Source organism: Sorex fumeus, unplaced genomic scaffold (assembly GCF_029834395.1).
Source record: "Sorex fumeus unplaced genomic scaffold, SorFum_2.1 ptg000013l, whole genome shotgun sequence".
NCBI lineage: Eukaryota > Metazoa > Chordata > Mammalia > Eulipotyphla > Soricidae > Sorex > Sorex fumeus.
In genome coordinates, this window is record NW_026606070.1 from 27,402,881 (window position 1) to 27,418,218 (window position 15,338).

Consider the following 15,338-nt stretch of genomic DNA (forward strand, 5'->3'; position numbering starts at 1 on the left):
TATGTATGAGGACCTGGGTCGCTTCCCCAGTAACAAACAAAATCTATTGGGATTTTTTTTTAACTCCTCCACCTTTCCCAGTTGCCCCTCTTTCAAGTTCCTTTATTTATTTATCTTACGATAAGGCTTCCAGACTCCTCAGTTTCCTAGTCTACTCTTCAGGACTCTTCTCTGAGAACCAGGCAATCCATTAGTAATTAATGGAGTAGTAGATGCAAGCAAGCTAGTAACGACCCAAAGGTGCTTCACTACCAATGTTTTTGATGATAAGTGCAAGCTGCCCCCATAGTATCAAACTTGCAAAGTAATCATTTCATTAAACCAAAGAAAGGAAAATTCTTTTTGCCTTTTACAAATTATTCTACACTTATTCCTTTTACTTTTTTTTTTTCTTCTTTAAAATTAAACTCACTTAAACTTAGGGAGGGCTTTTGTCCTGCGCAGGACCAGCCTGGATTAGATCCCGAGTGTCCCATGTGGCCCCCTGACTACCACCAGAAGAAATTCCTGAATGCAGAGCCACAAGTAACCCCTGAGAATCTCAGGGTGTGGCCCCAAAGTAAACAAACAAACAAAAATACCCAAAAACTAAATATTTGAAGTTAAACGACTCTTTTAGATGCTCAGGGAACACAATTCTGGTAACATACACACACACACACACACACACACACAAATTAGAATAAACTCTTTCCTTTCTTTGTTTAATGTGCAAATTAGCAAAAACAAAACATGTCCTTTTAAGCTTACTAGCTGAGTGTCCTTCATTTCCTCAGTCTGACTGTTCACTGGAAATGTTTATTAATTGTGAATTTATTCCCACATATTGTGATGCAAATAGAAAGGCAAAGAGGCAGCTGCATTCACTTAAAATTAGCAGAGGCCCTTGTTCATGGGATGGCATATTCAGACTGACCCAAATTATCATGACGTGAAGGTCACAGGTCAAACTCAAGGCCAAGTTACAAATCAATAGAAAATTTCCTTGGGGGAAGCTGCTGCTATAGACTTGAATTCCTGATTGTTTTTCAAAAAAGGCCATATTTTACTTTGCTGCATCCAAAGATGCAGATCCTTCAAGATAAAGGCTTTGAGAAGTGCATCATGAGTTCTGCTTTTAGGAACATGGATATTTTTGCTACATATTTAATTCATAAGTATTTTACTTTAATTATAATACGTTCTTCATAAATATTTTTCTCTAGAGACTTAATTCAAAATTTTGGTAAAATATTATTTCTGAACATCCATGTGCATGTGATTTCTAACTGTATTTTATTTCTTTACACAACAGCTTGAATTTGACCAAACCTACATTAATGTTACACTGTACTGTATATTGAAGTTCAGTAATCTGCATTCAGTGTTGCATATATTGCATATTCAGTGTTGCATATGATTCAAGGTTTGTGTTGATTAAAAGTTGGACATAGGGCAGAGAGATAGTATAGAGGGTAGGGCACTTGCCTTGCATGCCATTGACCAGGGTGCGATCCCTGGTACCACACGGTTTCCCTGTACTTTGTCAGAATGGATCTCTGAGCACAGAGGCAGGAGTAAATCACAAGCTCCTTTGGGTGTATCCCCTCCCAATACACCCAAAGAGAGGGAGTTGGGGGATGTAGTTCATTAGTAAAACACTTGTCTTGCATAGAAGGTGCCCTGGGTTTGATCCCTGGAACTACAGGAAAATTAGAAATGGAAAAAACAGGCAGAAAATATCATCAGTATTCTGGAGTAGTTGCTGGATGTCTGTGTTCCATCTTAGGAACTGGAATTTTTTTTTTCCTTTCTTTTTGGGTTACACCCAGCGTTGCACAGGGGACAGGGGTTACTCCTGGCTCATGCACTCAGGAATTATCCCTGGCGGTGCTCAGGGAACTATATGGGATCCTGGAAATCGAACCCAGGTTGGCCATGTGCAAGGCAAATGCCCTACCCACTGTGCTATCACTCCAGTCCCAAGGAACTGGGATTTTTTTGGCAGGAAGTGGGCTAGGCCTGGCATTGCTCACTCTTACTCCTGCCTCTGTGTTCAGGAATAATTCCTGGCAGGGGACCCGACAAGGCTACACACAGTTCTGGTTATTGGCCCTGATTGGCCACTTGCAAAGCAAGCTGCCTACCCACTGTACTATCACTCTGGCCCCACACATTCCTATTTGAGGGGCAGGAGAGACAGTACATTGGGCAAGGCACTTGCCTTGCACATACCCAACCTGGATTCCATACCTGGCACCCAATACGCTTCCTTAAGCCCATCAGAAGTGATCCTTGAGCATAGCCAGGTGCAGCCAAAACACAATTTTTTTTTCCTATTTCATCAATGTTGTTCTAGAATGCTATTTTCCCCTGGAGGCTGCTATATAAGGAGCTAAGCAGCCTCCAATCCTGAAATTTTAGCCTCACCTTCTATAATTGCAATGCAAATAATATGACTCCACAAGTCAAGTCGTAGCAGAAAGGAAGTACAGGTTGACTCAGAAAGACCAGGGTGGAATCCTGGCTTTGCCATGTAGAGCTAGACCTTAAGCAAATCTTTTCCTCTCTCAACCTGGAGGTCTTAGTCTGGAGAGTCTTGAATAATAATATTTGTAGGGGTTGGGAAGGACAGGGAGGGGTGTTTGGGCCACACCAGGCAATGCTCAGGGCTTACTCCTGGCTCTGCACTCAGGAATTATCCTGGTAGTGCTTAGGGGACCATATGGGATGCCAGGAATTGAACCCAGGTCAGCCACATGTAAGTTAACGCTTAGTGAACCCCTGTACTCTCTCTCTCTCTGGACCCAATACCATTCTGATAAGGCTAAGGTAAAAACTACATAGGATTTTTTCCAGTAGCCTGGCAGTCACACCCACAAGCTGCCACTGGCGCCATATAATCTCATTAACGGCCATGATCCAGAGACTCAATATAAATCTCTCGAAAGAGAGCACAGAACAATACCACATCGCCATGCCACGGGACCCCCGCATCAGGCTGTCTCATTGGGGTTAACCCGGAGGGGGATGGGTGAGTTCCCCTCCCTGCTCCAGTAGAGCCAGCTTAGGTAGCTGAAAATCTCCAGAACTCAAATGTCTCCATGCTCATGGTCGCTCTCCACATGTTCAAGTCGAACCTCACCCAAGAGAGACTCTATTTCTGGAGTCCTGTGACATCTCATACTTTTCACCACTAATATTTCAAGAGCAGCACACCACATTTGATGGGGTTTAAAGTAGAAGGCATGGGGCCAGAGCAATAGCACAGCGGGTAGGGTGTTTGCCTTGCACGTGGCCAACCTGGGTTCGATCCCCGGCATCCAGTATGGTCCCCCAAGCACCGCCAGGAGTAATTCCTGAGTGCAGAGCAAGGAATAATCCCTGAGCATAGCTGGGTGTGACCCAAAAAGAAAAAAAATGAAATACAAAAAAAAAATAAAGTAGAAGGCAACCAACCTGAGGGGAAATATATTTTTACAGAGATATATGTATTTGTAAGCACACAAGGCTCAACCTTTAACATCACGTTAGTAATTTCTTATAGAAAGGCTTAATGGTTCATGGGTGAAATACAACAGTCTTCACACACTTTCCTCTTAAGGAAACTTTTTTGGATCATTTTTAGTGTATTACTCATAACAAACAATTTGAAATAAATTACTTTGGTTCTGCTTTGGAAGCAGGGGTTGGGATTCATGATAGAAACATCTGAAATTTAGTGGTGGGAAGGTGTAAAGGTGTAATGGTGGTGGGATTGGTGTTAGAAGATTAACTGTAATCAAATATTGTGAACTACTTTATAAAAATAAAAATTTTAAAAACAACTGCATAAGATTATAATAACTACAGAGAGAGCTCAATGGGTACAGTGCATCCTCTGTATGGAGGAATGCAAGAGGATCAGGTTTTCTCTCTATCATCACATGATCCCCCAGCACCACCAGAAGTGACTGCTGAGCACTGAGTCAGGAGTATTTCTGACCAACAGAGTGAAATTGTTCTATTTCATTTTAAACTATAATGTTTTAAATGTAATTCTTTATAATTAAAATTTTGTAATTAAGGCCGGAGGGATTGCACAGTCAGGAGGGTGTTTGTTTTGCATGTGGCCACTCTGGATTCAATTCCCAGCATCCCATATGGTCCCCTGAGCACTGCTAGGAGTGAACCCTGAGTTCAGAACCAGGAATAAGCCCTGAGTATTGTCAGGCATGGCTCAAAAATACTAAATAAATAATTTAATAATTAATGTAGAATCATAAAATTAAATTTTTTTCATTAAAATTTATAATTTGAGGGGGCTGGAGCGATAGCACAGCGGGTAGGGCGTTTGCCTTGCATGCAGCCGACCCGGGTTCGATTCCCAGCATCCCATATGGTCCCCTGAGCACCGCCAGGAGTAACTCCTGAGTGCAGAGCCAGGAGTAACCCCTGTGCATTGCCGGATGTGAGCCAAAAAGCAAAAATTACAATTTGACTTTTGGTTTAATGATTCTCTTACTAGGCCTAATTTATAACTTAAATTTTATCATAGACATGTAAGAATAGGAAAACAGTCTATATAGGAAGTGGTGGTATTTAATAATGATGGTTTCAGGTATTGATGTGGATCTCTTGGATAAGAAAGGGTTGCTTTTAATCCTTTAAACTATCTTTCTGGACCATTTCCATATTTTAAAAATTTCTTTTCTTTGGGTTGGAGATCAAACCTAGCATCTCACATACACTTTCTGATTTTCTGAAGAGCAATCTCTGCACAGAATCTCTATATAGAAGTTGTGGAGGTGACTCAGAGCTAGTATGTATGTTCTGAATGCCTGACAAAAGAAAAACAAGAATCTTGTATCAGAACTCCCTTCTTTGTCCCTCTCTTCATCTGAAAGAGACAGGTTGAGTAAGTAGGCTGACTGGAAGTCTGTGAGTAACTCTCACTGTCTTATTCCTTTCTCTTGCACTGTCTAACACCAATCTTCCAGAAGTTCCCTAACCCAGATTAATTTTTCTTTTGTTTGTTTTGGGCCACACCTGGCAATTTTCAGGGGTTACTCCTGGCTGTGCTCTCAGGAATTCCCCTAGAGGTACTCAGAGGACCATATAGGGTGTCAAGGAGCAAACCTAGGAGGCCATGTGGAAGACCAATGTCCTGCCCACTGTACTCTCTCCAGCACTGTTTTGTTTAGTTTAGCTCTTTTGAGTCACACTCAGTGGTGCAAAGGGTTTACTTCTGGCTCTGGGCTCAGGTATCACTCCTGGTGAAGCTCAGGGGGACTATATAAGGTGCAGAGGATTGAGCCCTGGTTGGCTGCATGCAAGGCAGCGCCCTATCCATTGTACTGTGGCTCTACAAAATCCCACAATCTTGTGCTGAAAGCATCTGCTGGTCCAGTTATTTTCATTAGACTCTGTGTGTGTGTGTGTGTGTGTGTGTGTGTGTAATATATATTATAATGTATATGTACATATGATAGCACAGCGGTAGGGCGTTTGCCTTGCACTCAGCCAACATGACCGACCTGAGTTCGATTCCTCTGCCCCTCTCGGAGAGCCCGGCAAGTTACCGAGTGTATCTCGCCCGCACGGCAGAGCCTGGCAAGCTCCCCGTGATATGTACATACATATGTATTGTTTTTGGAGGGGTGTTTGGCTTTGACGCCATACACAGGAGTGTTCAGAGTCTATTCCCTGTAAGGTACTCCTAGTTGTCTCCTTGTGGTCCTCAGGGGATTGAACAGGAGGCCTGGGTTCCACCCTCAGCACTACACAGTCCTTGAGCATCGCCAAGACTGATCACTGAACACAGAGCTGGGAGTAGCCAGCTGGTGTGGCCCCCCCAAAAAGAAACAAAAAGTCAGGAGTGAGATTGCTCACGTGCTGCAGCTCCCAGTTCTGTGCTCAGGAGGTCCTGCCTGCTGGTGTTCAGGAGACCAAGCATGGCCATCAAGGGATCAAACCCAGGCCTCCACAGATAACGCATGTGATCTGCCCATGGCATCATCTCTCTAACCTCTCAATTTTACTTATTTTTGTTTGTTCGTTTGTTTGGGGAGGTGTACCTGGCAGTACTTACGAACTTCTCTCAGCTCTTGAGGGACCTGTTTTGGTGTCAGTGATCAAACCAGGGTTGGTTATATGCAAGGCAAGCACCTTAACCCCTGGCAGTACCAGAAGTGACTTCCGGGCAGAGACTCAAGCTGCCACCCTGCCCCCGCCCCCCAAAAAAAGTTACTTATTATGAATGCAGGGAGACGACTCAAAGGGCTGGAGCACACATTTTGCGTGCAGGAAGCTTGGGTTCCATCCCCAGCATAGGACAGTCCCCTGAAACAACCTTCCGCGTCACCGCACCACCAACTATGGCCCCCAAATGCCAAAAAAATCTGTTCCTTATTTTCAAGCCCATTAGAGACACTAGTGAATTAAACTTTCCAACACTTCACCAAGAGCTACTTTTGGTATTTTTTGGGGGGAGGCCACACCCAGCAGTGCTGTGGATGGCTCCCAGGGCTCCTCCCTTTGAACCCTCTCCCCAGCTCCTGCTGCTTCTTTTTTTTTTTTTTTTAAGTTCAAAAATTTGCTGAGTCACATGAGGAGGTTCCTGGGGGAAAAAAAGGTCGAAAGAAACCAAATATACAACTGGTTTGCTGCCCTCCAGGTTTGATTCCTCCACCCTTCTCCGGGAGCCCAGCAAGCTACCGAGAGTATCTCACCCGCATGGCAAAGCCTGGCAAGCTACCTGTGACGTATTCGATATGCCAAGCACAGTAACAACTAAGTCTCACAATGGAGACGTTACTGGGCCCGCTCCAGCAACTCCACGAACAACAGGAGAACAGTGCTACAGTGCTACAGTGTTTTGCTGTCCTCCCTCAGTTAGGAATAAACTAGATAGCAGTGAATACTTCATGGTGCTGCTCTGGGACTTAGCTTCCTCCTTAACTGAGATGAAGAGCCTGGAGAGAGCTGGAGAGGCCCAGCACATGCTTCGCACACAGGAAACCCAGAGCCCTGACACCGCATGGTTCCTTGAACATGCAAGGAACAAAAGGAACGGGAGTTGGAGTAGCTTTCCCACCAAACAAAACAAACAAAAACCAGGAGTGGGGTTGCTGGGGACTTCTCAGCCCTCTACCTTATTTTTTTATTCTAAAGTTCAGTCAGCAGAGGGTAGGGCATTTGCCTTGCCTGCGGCTGATCTGGGTTTGATTCCCAGCATCCCATACCCCTGCGCACCGCCAGGGGTAATTCCTGAGTGCAGAGCCAGGAGTAACCCCTGTGCATAGCCAGGTGTGACCCCAAAAAAAGCAAAATAAATAAACAAACAAATAAATAAATAAAGTTCAGTCAGTCATTCAAGGAACACTCTTTAGGTCACCATTATCTCTTGCTTTAACTAATCAATCACCCTTCCTTTCATTCCTGCTTCTCAGCATTCCTTTATTCATCTAGTGACCTTTAAAAGTCAACTTTTAGGACTGAGGAGATAACTCTAAGGGGTGGAGTACATGCAAGGCCCCACATGCCCCACTCCACCCCATTATTGCAGGCCTGCAGGCCCTGAGCACTGCCGGCAGGCATATATATATGAAGGTCCCTGGTTTCCTTCACCCACAGCTCCTAGCATTGCCAGGAGTGACTCTCCAACACAGATGTGGGAGTAGCTCCTGAGTGCTGCCTGGTATTGCCCAAAGCCCTGCCGACCACACACCACACACCACACACACACACACACACACACACAGTTAAAAAGCCAACTCTGGAAAAAAAAAAAAAACTATAGGGGGATGGCTCAAAGGACCAGAGAGCATGTTTCTGTGTTTGGGAAACCATCGCATGGTTCCCCCAAGCACCTCCCTAGCTCCCCAGGGTATGGTCCCATAAGAAGACTAGACCCAAAAAATCATCCACTCACATCACTCCTCTGCTAAGATCCGTTCATGGGTGTCAGCACGACCAATGAGGCTTGTTGGCCCTGGCCTGGCCCTGGCTGCCCTGGCGGCCCGTACTGGCCATTCCCAGGCTCATCTTCCTTTAGCGTGCGCTGTTCTGACTATAAGGTTCTTCAGAACCCAGCACCTACCTATCCTCCAGAAACTTTTTTTTTTTTTTGCTTTGCTTTTGTGGTCACACACAGTGATGCACAGGGGTTACTCCTGGCTCTGCATTCAGGAGTTACTCCTGGCAGGGCTCAGTGGACCATATGGGATGCTGGGAATTGAATCCGGGTCGGACGCGTGCAAGGCAAACGCCCTACCCACTGTGCTATTGCTCCAGCCCCCCTGCCTCCCCCCCCACCAGAGACATTTAGCTGGGGAATTTTTTTTTTTAGTGGAGAGTGGGTGAGGAGGAAGTGGAGGAAAGTCCATGCTTTTCTAGAAATGGGCTTAGAACTGGGCACTGATATAATTGATGCGGTCCATTAAGAGCTGACCTGGGTTTGATCCCAACAGCACATATGATCCCTTGAACACAGAGCCAGGACTGATTCCTGATTCCAAACAGCTAGGCCTGTTTACTGGAAGCCAGTGACTTGCTAGAAAAAATCCCTTCCAAAGCTACTGTCCTGTAAGTGGCAAGTGGGCATTGAGGGGAGCTGTTAGGAATGGGCAGCATTTGCATGGGTTGTTCCTCTAGATAAATAGCCTGTGGCCGGTCTATGCAGTCTTTCCTACTTGTGGAATGGGGCTATGAGTAGAGGAACTATTACTGCCCACCCTGAATAAATGGGTAGGCGTGGTAGGCCTTTTGATTACTTTGTTTTGGGGGCCACTCTCAAAGATGCTTTGAGGTTATTCCCAGCTCACAGCTCAGGGGTCACTTCCTCTGGTGCTACGGGACCATGTGGTGTCAGGGACAAACCTGGACCTCATTGTCACAAAGCATAAGTTCTAGCCCTTTGGGCTGTCCTGCTGCTTTCTGTCTCTGTCTCTGTCACTGTCACTGTCATCCCATTGTTCATCAATTTGCTCGAGCGGCCATCAGTAACATTTCCATTGTGAGACTTGTTACTGTTTTTGGCATACCGAATACGTCACAGGGAGCTTGCCAGGCTCTGCCGTGTGGGCGCAGTGCTCTGAGTAACTTGCCGGGCTCTCTGAGAGGGATGGAGGAAGCGAACTCGAGTCGGTTGTGTGCAAGGAAAGCACTCTACCCGCTGTGCTATTGCTCCAGCCCCCTCCTGCCCTCTACCTTTTAAATTTTTATTTACTATTGGTGGTGTTGAGGGACCATATAGGATGCTTAGAGATCAAACCTGGACCAAGCACTTTCAAGGCAAGCGTCTTACCTGCTGTACCGTTCCAGCCCTCACAGCTTTCTAAGTAAATTTCTTTCCATAAAAACTCTTTTGTGGGGCTGGAGCAATATAGCACAGCGGGTAGGGCATTTGCCTTGCACGCAGCAGACCCAGGTTTGATTCCCAGCATCCCATATGGTCCCCCGAGCACCGCCAGGAGAGATTCCTGAGTGCATGAACCAGGAGTAACTCCTGTGCATCGCTGGGTGTGACCCAAAAAAGCAAAAAAAAAAAAAAAAAAAAACAAAAAAAACCACCTCTTTTGTAAAACAAAACAAAAAAACTCTTTTGCTTCATTTAAAAAGAGAGAGTTGTTGGGTACCAGAGATACACTAACAGACATTAGCTTGCTCATGTAGATCAGTTCTTACGTAGATCAGTGATACCTGCAAGACACCACTGAAGTCACCGGGTGTCACCGCAAAAGCAAAGCAAAGCACCACTTATTAATCTGGAGAAGGAAGCTCTGTTTTTCTTGAATCACCGTTGGTAAAACCCAGTTTGAGGCGACTCACCCAGCACGACATAAGGTCCCCAAGGACCATAAGGAATTAATAATGCCTGCACGCCTCTGATTATGTCCCCAGACTCCACCCCTCAAAAATAAAACCATTTCTCAAAAAAAAAAAGGACACATTTTTCTCTTCAGGTTGGTATCTTGTGCTATATGTTTTTCCTTTTTCATTTGCGCAGATATCTAGCTGTTTCGTTCCATTAACCATGTGAGAGAAGTTGGCATTTTTGTGCTGTGCAGAGAGAAATAATAGGGGGTTTAACACAGGAAACAGACCTGGCCTGTGTCCAGTCACAGTTTCTGAAAGGGAGGACAAGGTGAGAGGAAGAGTTTTGTAAAACCGTGGAAGGTTTTGTAAACAGTGTACAAAGGTCCAGGCTTTCCTGGCCTCAAAATCCTTCACCAAAGGGCAGGAGTGCTTTGTGTGTAGGAGAGCGTGTTTGACTGTCCCCCCCACCCCCCCACGCTGCAGGAACTGACCCTTTCAGCACCAACTGGGAACCGCCCCAGAACAACAAGCAAATCTTCCAGCTCAGAGGAAACCCCAAGACACCCCCCCCCCATGCTCTTGTGTCCTTCCCTACTTTCTACTCTTTGGATCCCCCATCCCATCAAAAGCATAAGGATCCGTTGTTCTGTTCTGTGCTCTCCAGTCAAGGGTCAGCAGAGCGTCACGGAGTGCTGGTTACTGAGTGACCCGCTCTCCCTTGGCTTTAGGGTATGTTTAAACGTCCCCTCCAACCGCCCCGGCTTATCATTCTGGCCTAGGGCTTTGATTGCAGACCTTGACCTTGCTTTTTCCTTTCTCACAACCTTAGAATTACCTGTGACCTCTGCCTAGAGTGGTCTTTGTCCTTCCCCTCTCCCTTTTCTCCCTCCCTCTTCCTCCCTCTTTTTCTCCCTCCCTTCCATCCTCTGCTAGTCCCAGCCCAGGGGAAGGAGTGGGGAAGGAGTGGGGTCCTCAGGGTTCAGGGGTTTATCTGTTTGCCTTCTTTTCTTTTCAAACCTCCAAGTCTCAGCGCTGGGGCTGGAGCGATAGCACAGTGGGTAGGGTGTTTGCCTTACACAGGGCCGACTCGGATTCTATTCCCAGCATCCCATATGGTCCCCTGAGCATCGCCAGGGGTGACTCCTGAGTGTGGAGCCAGGAGTAACCCCTGAGCATCTCCGAGTGTGACCCAAAAAGCAAAAAACAAACAAACAAACAAAAAATACCCCAAATCTCAACATTGGCAGGATTTCTTCAGGAACGCCCTTGGCCCCCCCCTCTGATTTTGTTCTTTTGGACACAGCCTGCAATGCTTACGAGTTACTCCTGGCTCTGCACTCAAGAATTACTGCTGGTGGTGCTCTGGGGAACATACAGGATGCCTGGGATTGAAAACCCCTTTCTTACAGCCGTTATAAATGCTAATAGCAAACACCCAATCTTCATCTGAGTGTCTGTCACAAGTAATGTTTATCCTTTACTGTAAAAGCATTTGTGTTTTCCTAGACTACCAGGTTTTAGAACAACTTTTTGTTTGTTTGTTTTGGGAGGATCACACCCAGTGGTGCTTAGGGCTTACTCTTAGCTCTGCACTCAGAAATCACTCCTGGCAGTGCTCAGGGAACCATAGGTGATGCAGGGGATCAAACTGTGTCAGTCTTGTGCAAGGCTCAACCTGCTGATTGTGGCTCTGGACCCAAAATTTTTTTTTTAGCTTATATCTAAGTTTTCAAAGTTTTTTTCCAGGATCATCTTGTTGTAGGCATATAAGAGTGGGACCCTTCTTAACGCACTACTGGGGAATAATTAAATTTAGGAAGAGATTACCCTGGAGTAGCCCAAAGCCATAAAGACTACAATCTTTGGAGATACAAATCCTGAGCTCTTTGGAGAGGTGAAACTGGGGCAACACCCAGATGCAGAAACCAAGGTCCCGAGTTCCCCCTCTCCCACCCTCAGCTCTGCCAGGAGTGATCCCTGAGTGCAGAGCCAGGAGGAAGCCCTGAGCACAGCCTAGTGTGGACCAGAAGTCAAAATAACAACAACAACAACAAATAATGTACTTTTTATTTTATTTTATTTATTTTTAATTTATTATTTTTTGGTATAGCCGTACCGGCTATACTATCTCTCCAGCCTGTTTGTTTTTATTTTCTACTTCCCTTTACCGTTGTTGTAGGGATGAGGGTCGGCGTGTGTCTGTCTGTGGTGCTCTCTCTGGGCACCACATCTGTCTTGTGGCACCATGAATCCTAAATGGCAGACAAGCTGGGTTATATGTTAATGTGTAGATTTTTGCCTGGTAATAAATGAAGGAAATGTTTTCTCACCAGCAGAAAAATACAAGTGGATAAAGTCTCATTAACCTGTAGGATGCTAATTAGTTTTGTCCTCTCTCTCTCTCTCTCTTTCTCTTCTCTCTGTATATTTATATAGCTTTAATTATATATTGTAATTAAAATATTTTAGTTTAGCTTATCAGGTAGCAAATTAATAAAAAGCACATATATTTCTATTTTTGGGGAGACTGAATTTGGGGTCATATCTGGCTGTGCTCAAGGTTTATGCCGGGAATTGAACCAGGGTCCAGCAGCAAGGTGTCCCTGCACTCTCAAAGCATGTGTCATTCATGGCAAAATCTTTGTTTCCCAAATAGTCTTTAAAACCATTTGGGAGCTTCAAGGGATGGTACAGGGATTAAGGCATTTGTTTGTTTGTTTATTCATTTTTGGCTTTTTGGATCATACCTGGCTATGCTCAGGGGTTACTCCTGGCTCTGCACTCAGGAATTACTCCTGGCTGTATACTGGGGATCAAACCCAAGTTGACTGCGTACAAGGCAAACACCCTCCCCACTGTACAAATGCTCTGGCGTAGAGGCGTTTGCCTTCCATGCAGCTGACCTGAGTCACATCCCTGCCACCACAAATGGCTCCTCAGAACACTGCCAGGAGTGACTCCAAGTACAGGAGCCAGGAGTAAGCCCTGAGCATCTCAGGGCATGGCCAGAAAACAAGCCAAAAAGACATCTAAGTACAAAGTTAGCGGCATGATGAGGGCATACAATGGGGTTATGGAGCCCAGAGCTGCTTCATGAAAGCTCAGGAAAGATCCTCACTGAAGTGGCTCTTTTTTTGGGGAGGGGTAAGAGGGGTCCAGGGATTGTTCCCAACTCCCCACGAATCCATGCAAAGGTTTCATGTGTGGTGCTGCTCGCGGATTAACTGGGCCACATCATGTGGTACTCAGGGGTGTCAGGACTGTACCCGGATTCTTCGGGGTCCGTGTAGTGTTGGGAATTGAAGTGGAGTTAGAGCTTGTAAAAGCATCTTAGCACCCTTGCAATCTACCCAGTATTGACAGTGACATACAACTGTTGTGGGTCACCTGTTGTAGGACTCCTGATTGTGTCCCCAAGAGGTATAGGTGACAGTGGGAAGCCTGGGGGGGGGCAGCTTAGACAAACAGTGCTTCAACCTGCCCCACCCTGAAGGTCTAGCAGCGACCAGGACTTGTAACATCAGCCTCCGGCACCTATGGCCCAGGTGCTTACATTCCCACAGGCTCCCCAGGCAGCAGCCAAGCCGTGCCCAACGCCCCCTCTTTCTGCATGGGCAGGAATGCCCCCCCCCCCCCCCTCCAGTCTCAGGGAGTCTTTGACTCAGGCTAGAATGAGGAATTGCTCTTTGCAGGAAAGGAAGAGCAGACCTAATTTTAGCACCGTCGTTCCAGGAGCGGCACCTTCTCTAGCAGAAAAGAACTTGGTGGGGGGAGGGGGGCATTTAGTGGGGGAGAGGGAGGAGAGAGATACAGATATTTAATCCAGAGAGAACACAGATTTCTCCAGAGCGCACAAAGGAGAGAGAGGGAAAGAGAGAGAGAATGGGAAGGGGGGGGTTGGGAGGGTGAGAGAGAGAGAGAGAGAGAGAGAATTAGTCTTGGTGTTGTCACTGGCATAGATTCTTGGTCCTTTCATATTCTTATCAAGACCTTTGGATTCTCCATAGCTTCTCCTTTTCTGGGCGGTGCCTCAGTTTCTGCATATGGGCCATGGCTTGTTTTCTTCGAAGAGCTTAGGATTTGCATCTCAAAGGGAGGTGCTCTTCCTGCTTTGGGGCTACTTAAGATTTAAGCAATTTCTTTAGTTTTTCTCTTCCCAGGGAGCTCCTTACCGGCCCCCACTCCTCTCGGAGTTCCTACCCCACACCCTCCCCCTGCTTTTAGCGTTTCTCCACCACTGCCTCCCTTGACTCTTGACCTAAATCTGAGCTTGATTGTCTTCACCTCCTTGTGATCCTAATAGAATCTCACCCATCCTATTTCGTTTTAGTGATGTAGAGGATCAAACTCAGACACTGAGGCCATCACCCTCCAGTAATGCATTTTATTATTTTAAAATTTGGGGTCACACCAGGCAGCGCTCAGGGGCTACTTCCAACTGAATACTTGGGTGTCCCTTCTTGTCATACTCAGGTGACCACATGGTCTTGGGAATCAAATCCAGGGCCTGACACATGCTAGGCAAATGCTCTGGCGTAGAGCCATGTCCCTGGCCTATAATTCATTTGAAAAAAAAAAAAATCGGAACGGAGAAAGAACCAGTTTATTATGGAATCCAGGTAAGTTCCTTTGGGAAATTTTGGGGTGGGGGGAGGGGGAAAGAGGGGAGGCACACCCAGCAGAGCTCAAGGGCTTACTCCTGGCAGTGCTCAGGGGCACAGATGAGGTGCTGGGGAACCAAGTTTGCAAGGCAAGTGCCCTGCCCACTCTAGTATCTCTTGGATCCCTAGAAAATTCTCTTTTTCTTTTGTTTCTTTCCCTCTCTTTGTATACTTTTTAAAAAAAATTTTTATTAGTGAAACACCACGAGGTACAGTTGTAGACTTACAAATTTTTGTGCTTGGGTTTCAGTTATACAATGATCGAGTACCCATCCCTCCACCACTGCCCATTCTCCACCACCACTGATCCCAGTATCCCTCCCACCCCCCCCTAGAAAATTCTTTAGATTCCGTTTCGTCTTCTTCCAAACTGAAATTCTGGGGGGTTGTATCTTTGCGTATCTTCCATACGTAGAGCAGAGTCTGCATCTGTGGGCTAGGCTTGAAGGAATTCCTGAAATTGCCTTTAACAGCCAGAAGGGTGCGGCTGGAGGAAGACCTCAGGGAGATAAAAGACAGGTGAGGGCTTTGTTGTAGTTATCTGGCCGTGCCCCAAGTGGCGGCTTGTGGGTTGATAATGACTCCGGGCTAAAACTTCCTTCCTCGGAGAAAGGCAGAGCCGACCAACTGTCCTTGTGTCTTTGGTTAAAACGCATCCGTGTCTCTGCATTTACTGAAGCTCTTCATTTTGGGGGGGAACTGGGGGTGGTGGGAGGAGGGAAGACTTCGGGGCCACACCCGGAATGTTGCTTCCAGCTGTGCTCAACCCATTTAATTCTTTTTCCTGGCCTCATGTAACATTCTTTTTTATTTTTATTTTTATTTATTTATTTATTTATTTGCTTTTTGGGTCACACCCAGCGATGCTCAGGGGTTACTCCTGGCTTTGCACTCAGGAAT